Source organism: Panthera tigris, chromosome B1 (assembly GCF_018350195.1).
Source record: "Panthera tigris isolate Pti1 chromosome B1, P.tigris_Pti1_mat1.1, whole genome shotgun sequence".
In the NCBI taxonomy this organism is placed as follows: Eukaryota; Metazoa; Chordata; class Mammalia; order Carnivora; family Felidae; genus Panthera; species Panthera tigris.
In genome coordinates this window covers 119,212,497-119,218,496 of record NC_056663.1, presented here as the reverse complement: position 1 = coordinate 119,218,496, position 6,000 = coordinate 119,212,497, and positions in this window count along the sequence as shown.

Genomic DNA, 6,000 nt, shown 5'->3' with positions numbered 1-6,000 from the left:
TTTAAAATAGCAGAAGCAGTTAATGGCTAATATTTATTGATTGATTGACAATAGATCAGCGCTAAAAAAAAAAATATAAGTGTTGTATTTAATAAAATGTTCTCTGCTCAATATTATCTATTTTTATACTGATCTTGAAATAGCAATAGCAAGTTCTGTATTTTAAAACCAGGTTGAAGGATGATCTAGTTTCTTTGCACCCTCTGAGTCTTTTTTAAGAAAGTTTTTATCTTCACAAGTTCCGTGTGGATACCTCACAAATCACTCATTTCAGCTCCGATAAACAAAGTATTCAGGAAAGACACTTCCCACTGTTTACTTTTCTGCAGGAAAATACCCACCTTCAAAAATACATTTCTCTGCATATCAATCTACCACCATGTTTTCAATGAAGGAGTAAATAAGATGAAAGTCCATACCAACATCCCAGGGTAAAAAATCCAAAGTTTTGTCAGGCTTGCAGGTTAAGATATCATAGTGAGATGTAGGGGGCCACGTCAACTGGTCAGTGCTGGCACTGAGATGCCCCTGGCTCTGCCTGCCCTGGCTCTGTTTGCATGTTACCTGCGCAGGGTGTGGGCATACGTGGGCCACTGTGTTACAGGCCTGACAAAAAAAGAAATGGAGTGGGAGAGAGGACCCGGGCGGGGCAGGGTGTCCATCATCTGATCTCTGGGGCCTGTGAAGATGTCACTTGCATGGGACTTGCCGGTGTGATTGAGTTAAGGATCTGGAGATGGGGAGAATACCTTTGATACAATCACAAAAGTCCTTATGAGGGGACAGGGATGAAAGGAGACTTGACAATGGACACGGATGTCCGGGAGGGTGCCAGGGTCCTGGCCTTTGACGGAGGAAGGGGCCTCCAGCCATGGACTGAGGCAGCCTTTAGAAGCTGGAAAGGAAACGGGATCTCCCCTTGAGCCTCCAGAAGGAACCCAGCCCAGGTGACACCTGGCTTCAGGCCACCAACACTGACTGGTCTTCCCACTTCCAGGACTGTGTGATAATTTGTTTTTTTAAGCCAAGTGGGTGGTGATCTGTTACAGTGGCAAGGAAACAAGGACCCAAAGGGGAAGCTGAGGGGACGGAGGTGGCTAGGCACTGGGGGCCGCAGCCCTGCCCGGGTGGGGCCGGCCCACTCACCTTGATCATCTCAGGTACCATCCAGGAGGGGTGGCCCAACACCATGTATTGCTTTTTGCGGTCTGGCTTCTTGAGGCTTCGCAGGTCTCTGGGCTGTGTCTTCTCTTCTACCATGAGCCGTGCCAGCCCAAAGTCAGCCACCACCACCTTCTTGTTCTGGGGTAACGATGAAGCAGGGCTACACTAAGAGAGGCTCCTGGTACCACCCGCCCACCCCACTCCTACTCTGCACCAAATGGAAGCTGGACAGCTAACAAGGAGTTCCACATGGAAACCAGGGGCTGGATAGCTTATGTGAGTATCTTCTTCCTCAAAACCCATGTCCCATTTCCCTGTGGAGGTGTGAGTCAGCTGAGCAAGTTAAGGACCTGCGGAAGCCATGTGAAGATGAAGAAGTCATAGGAATCCATTCTTGTCAGCAAAAGGCAGAGGGGCTGCTGCACGGTTGTGGTCCTGTGGCCCTTGTACCTGTGCAGAGACCGCTAGCCTTGGCAGCTAACTGGGCTGTACAGGGAGGGGAGTTCCAACTGGCCGGCATTCAGAAGCAACAGCCCATCTCAAAGACTTCTTTGATTTTCTAGGCACTTTCTTCTCTCTTTTCCTCTTGGAGATTATGTCCAACCACGCAGCTTTCCAAAGCTTCTCTCCACCAGAGCAGTGTATAAAAATAGCTACTTTTCTTCAGTCCTAGAGAGTCCGGCCCAAAAGCCAACTCTAAAAACTGAGGAGCTAGAGCATAGGCTTGAAATTGCTTTTCTTTCTACCTTGCAACAATTGGGCACTCCCTAAAGCATTAAGTAAAGAATGTATAACAATGAAAAATTCGAGAGGCAGGTCTGTTTGGGCTCTCCTCATTAAATGCTGCTGTCTAAATGCAGGAGCAGTGATCATGGCTACACTTGACTCCTACTGGTGGGAAGAGAAAGATACCACCCTTCCTTCTGGGTTTTTCAGAAGCAGGGCAATCTCAAGGGGGTGGAAATGATTTATCCCTCTTTCCTCCTGGATTTTTATTTTATTTTCTGGTAAGAACACTAACCATGAGTTCTACCCTCTTAACAAGATTTTAAGTGTGCAATGTAATATTGTTAACTATTGGCACAATGTTTTATCACATATCTCTAGAACTTACTCCTCTCGCTTAACTGAAACTTTGTGCCCATTGGTTACCCACTGCCTATTACCTCCTTCCCCTTGTACCTGACAGCCATGGCTCTACTCTTCAATTCTATGATTCCGACTGTTTTAGATAACTCTAGATAAGATACCTTTAGATAGGTGGAAACAAAATATAAGTGTCGGCAGGGATGTAGAGAAATTGGGGCCTATGTACATTGTTGGTGGGAATGCAAAATGGCGTAGCCACTATGGAAAACAGTATGGAGGTTCCTAAAAAAAAAATTAAAAATAGGGCTAGTATATGATCCAGTGATCCCATTTCTGGGTATTTATTCCAAAGACTTGAAATAAGGATCTTGAAAAGATATTAGCATTCTCATGTACATAGCAGCATGATTTACAGTACCCAAATATGGAAACAACCCAAATGTCCATTGGTGAGTGAATACACAAAGAAAATGTGGTACATAGATACAGTGGAATATTATTCAGCCCTAAAAAATGAATGAAATTCTGCAATATGTGACAACATGAATGAACCTGAAGGACATTATATTAAGTAAAATAATCAAAAGCCACAGAAGGGCAAATATGGCATGATTCCTCCTGAGTCAGGCATATGGAGAGACATCTCGGGGAGCTTGTGGAGAAGGTGGACAGGAGGCAGTGTTGGACATCAAAATTTGGGTTGCAAAAGAGAACACCAGAGAGGGATGAATCAGTTAACTTCCTTTAATTGCTAGTAATTGAAAGCAACTCAGAAGGATTTGCACAACTAGGAAAAGTGATATTGCACACATCAAGAAGTCCCAAGGAAGTGGAACTGCAAGGTGTAGGTTTGTTAATTCAGCTGCCAAGGATAGCACATTGGACGACATTGCACTTTCTACTTCACCTCTACAGCACTCACCTTCACTTTCATGTTATTTCCTCTCAGGGCACCTGCATTAGTTTGCCGAGGCTGCCACAACAGAGTACCACAGACAGGATAGCTTAAATAGCAGAAATGTATTGTCTGACAGTTCTTGAGCTAGGAGTCCAAGATCAAGGTGTGCATAGGTTAGTTCCTTCTCAGGGCTGTAAGGGCAAAATCTGTTCCATGCCCCTCCCCTAGATTCTGGAGGTTTGCTGATGATCTCTGGCATTCCTTGGCTCATAGAAGCGTCACCCCAATCTCTCTGCCTTCATTTTTTCATGGCATTCTTCCTGTGTGTATATCTGTATCCACACTTCCCCTTTTGGTAAGAACATCAGGCATACTAGATTAGGAGCCTACGCTACTCCAATATGTCCTCGCTGTAACTAATTATATCTGCAATTATATATATCTGCAATTTTACCCTATTTCCAAATAGGGTCACATTCTAAAGTGCTGGGGGTTAGGACTCCAACATATCTTTTTGGGGGGGAGTGGAGGCGACAGGGACACAATTCGACCTATAACAGTAGAAAAACAGCTGCTCCAGATATCACATCTAGATACAACGTCCCAAAGAAATAGAGCATATCTCTTCCTCATGCCTTTTAAGAAAGTTCTCAGTACACGTCCTGTCTTATCTCAGTGGTCAGAGCTGTTCCATATGCCTACGCCTAACCAATCTCTGGTGAAGGGGTTGGAATTGCAGAGATGTGAAGGCAAAATGCTCCAGAGAATGAGATTACTGCCTCAACTGATAGACAAGGAGAAAGAGCATAGCAAGATGTTACACATGTAATATGTATGGACCCGTAAATTTTCCCATCATCTAAGTTGGGAGCATTTCTCTTTTTTTGCTAATTGCATTTATTAGCTTTTTTAGACTAAATGTTCACTGGGGAAATTTAAGAAAGTATTAATAAGGACAAATTGTGAATGATTCAAATTTACAACAACTGAGATTTCTTCTTCTAAAACACTGTTATATACATGTTTATTGAAGGAAACTGAAAAAATTTAATATTTTACAAAGAACCCATTTAAAACGATTCATAATCCCACAGAGATACCCCCTGCTGATGCATTAGAAAATATATTTCTTATCTGTGTATATTATACATATATATGTACATAAACAAAAATTGGGATTATAGAGTGTATACTGCTAAGTAGCCTGCTGTTTTTAGTTAATATTAATTTAATGTTTACATTTACTTTTTCATTAAAGTGTTAGTAGTATTCATCTTATCTGGAGCACTTCACCTCAAATGTATTTACAGTCTACAGGGTAAATGATACTAAAAAATATACATTCAGTATCAATGGATACCATCATCTTATCTGGAACACCTTACCTCCAACATATTTACACTCTGCAGTGCAAATATACCAAAACATATGGGCACCTGGGTGGCTCCCTCAGTTAAGTGTTCGACTTCGGCTCAGGTCATGATCTTATGGTTGGTGAGTTCGAGCCCCGCGTCGGGCTCTGTGCTGACAGCTCGGAGCCTGGAGCCTGCTTTGGATTCTGTGTCTCCCTCTCTCTCAGCCCCTCCTCTGCTCATGCTCTATCTCTCTCTGTCCCTCAAAAATAAATAAACGTTAAGAAAAAAAAATTTTTAAGTATCAAAATATATACATTTGGTACCAATGGATATCCATCAGGTAGATACAGGATAAGTGATACAAGTGTCATGATACCAAAAAGTATTACTCTGGTGAAACCAAATGTATCATTTGATATCATTGATTGCAAAAGCCTTCCATCTCAAGTTAAGTCACAGAGTGAAATTCTGGGTTCCAGCCATGGACTGGGAGAGAAAGTCTGTTCAGAAAGGAATTAAGCATTACTCACGAAAGCTGGTCCAATAGTCAAATATTACCTCCTCTGTGAATTATTGCTTATCTGACTCTAAGTCCAGCCTAAGAATTCCCCACTGTGCTTAATTATTATTTGTCTATGTGTCTGCTTATCTGACTGCCCGTGTCTACTATCATAATACCTTGAAAAGTGTTATCATTGTTTGTGTGTGTGTGTGTGTGTGTGTGTTGTTGTTGTTGCTGTTTTATGTGACTGCATCCCCATGATCCTCCTGAGAGCAGGCATGAGCTCTCATCTTTGTATCCTCTGGACCTAGCATCAGTAGACATCAGATATATGTTTTATTAAACAAATGAATGAGTTCATTCATTAACAGGAGAACAAACTCAGATTTTTTTTTCTTATTCCCTGCAATGATTCCCTGCGGTAGTTTACCTTTAAAAAAAAGAGGTAAAGTTTGAATGGTTAGTTTTTAAAGTATCTTTTGGAAGAAAGTGAAATGTAATTATTCCAATATTAACCTGGATATTATGTTTAAGTATTAAAGGGGCATGTGCCTAAAAAAGCCAAGTGTCTATAAAAATCAAGTAAGAACTTGACAACCAGGTGATGGTTGCTAAGAAACTACATTTTTCTGTGAACACATGGTGTATGAAGTATGGCCTAGATTCATATCCTACATAAAACATCTTCCTTGGAGTTACCTAAAAAGTCTGATTTTGCATGGCTTGTCAACACATATGAGTTATTCCCTCTGTTATCCTGCTCCTGGTATTAAAAATCATAGTTCTATACATAGAATATGACTTCAACACCATTATCTCTTCTGAACCTCAGCCTGTTTAGATTACAGACTGAGGGCCCCTGAGTTCCAGGGTTTCGGTGTCATTGAATGCTACCTTCTCCTTGAGTCACTACTGAGGAAAAGTCATCACTTTTGATGCACTAACAGAGCTAACCACAAAAATTAAAATACCCACAATGCTTCTGTGTTCCA